The sequence below is a fragment of the Lissotriton helveticus genome, chromosome 7 (genome assembly GCF_964261635.1).
Source record: "Lissotriton helveticus chromosome 7, aLisHel1.1, whole genome shotgun sequence".
Classification (NCBI taxonomy): Eukaryota; Metazoa; Chordata; class Amphibia; order Caudata; family Salamandridae; genus Lissotriton; species Lissotriton helveticus.
This window is the reverse complement of record NC_136068.1, coordinates 935,343,916-935,345,741: the sequence shown is the minus strand read 5'-3', so window position 1 is coordinate 935,345,741 and position 1,826 is coordinate 935,343,916.

Genomic DNA, 1,826 nt, shown 5'->3' with positions numbered 1-1,826 from the left:
ACTGGTTCCCCAGCGGTATACAGCGCCAGGACGCCGGCTGGCAACAGTGCGCTTTACAAGTATACACATTACATTACATCAATCCTATGCCTCATTTGCTACCACTCTCTAAACAACACTAGCACCTACATCAGGACCTAGATAAAAAGATGTGATTGCCAGCCAAGTGACGGCATCCCCTTCTCAGTGCAATTCTTATAGGTTATGATACGCCAATAGCAATTGAGTGATCTGATAAGTTGAGGGAGGAAGGTTTACGCTACTGTTAGTGGGAATAATAAAAACTATAAACAACATCTTAACATCTTCATCTTAGTACATCCTTATCAGTTAAGCTATAGAGAAGTCGAGAACCTTGTGATTAACTGCACCTTCAAACAGATGCACAAGTCTCAAATAATGCGCCAGTTTCATTCATCTCACCATCTAGGTCTTCAGCTGGGCGCCCTGTTTACCCTGCAACCCAGTTCAATACCATGATAAGTGTATCTTAGTGCTTGCTAGGCAACTGATTGTCCCTCATGTCAGATGACATCCTGCTCTAGCTTTATGATGTCAGGACAGCACGTGACCAATCGCCCTCGGTGACGAGGAAACACAGGAGGAGGAGACATCAGCAATTATGTACTAGGTAACTATATGTAATTAGGACTGCAAGGCAGCTAGGCAGTATACTGGGAAAGCATTGGGCTCCTTTTGAAAATTGGATGGAGTTGCAAGACCGCCGAGTATCCTAAACAGCTATCCATCTGGAGTATCAGAGACCCACACACAGAGTGCAGGGAAACAGGTCAAATGAGCTTCACTCCTTGAGAAAGTAAGGCGATGGCTCCAAATTAAGGAAACTCTTTCCAGCCTTAAAGACAGTAATGTCCTCTGATGACACATTGTTAGCACAGGTATCTAACGCAGGCTTTCTCAGCTTCGGAGACAAAGTCTGATAAAATATGATGATCACCTTAACGTCATCCATTTTGGTAGAGTCTTGACAAAGATAATCATGCCAAGACCCCACTAACTCGAGTTTGACTTACCATTTAAATTGATGAAGGAAGGCAGAGTGCTGAGAAATGGCTTCTTGTTTTTTATTTTTGGTCTCAGCAATGCAGACAAATTCTCTTCCGCAGCACTGCCATCTCTGGTCATTCAGTATATTCTGCAGATGGAAAAGTCCAATGTTAGTGCATTAGAACTTGAATATTTTCAAACGAATGCACAGCAATAAAAAACAGATTTTCTAAGGCTTGATAATCAGTACTATGGATATTGTGAAAATCCACACCCTACTAAAAATTAGAATCTCAGTTTTCATGTTCTCAGTTTTCATGTTCAGCCTGGGGTACATCTCTCAATGGCTCACTGGTTAGAGGCGGCAGACCCAAAAGCAGAAGTCGGCCCGGGACCAGGGTTTGATTCCCGACGCGGCAGGGTCATGGACCAGGGTCAGCGGACTCGATAATTCTCACGTCAGTGCCTACTCTAACCAGGGGTCCCACTCTGCAACTCTGGGCATTAGCTTGCCTAATCTCCACAACGGCCCCCTCAACGCCGGGGATGCCTGGCTCCACCTTGGGGATTCCCAGCAGGGACCATCCCACAGGGAAAGCCAGGACTGGTTCCCCAGCGGTATACAGCGCCAAGACGCCGGCTGGCAACAGTGCGCTTTACAAGTATACACATTACATTACATCAATCCTATGCCTCATTTGCTACCACTCTCTACACAACACTAGCACCTACATCAGGACCTAGATAAAAAGATGTGATTGCCAGCCAAGTGACGGCATCCCCTTCTCAGTGCAATTCTTATAGGTTATGATACGCCA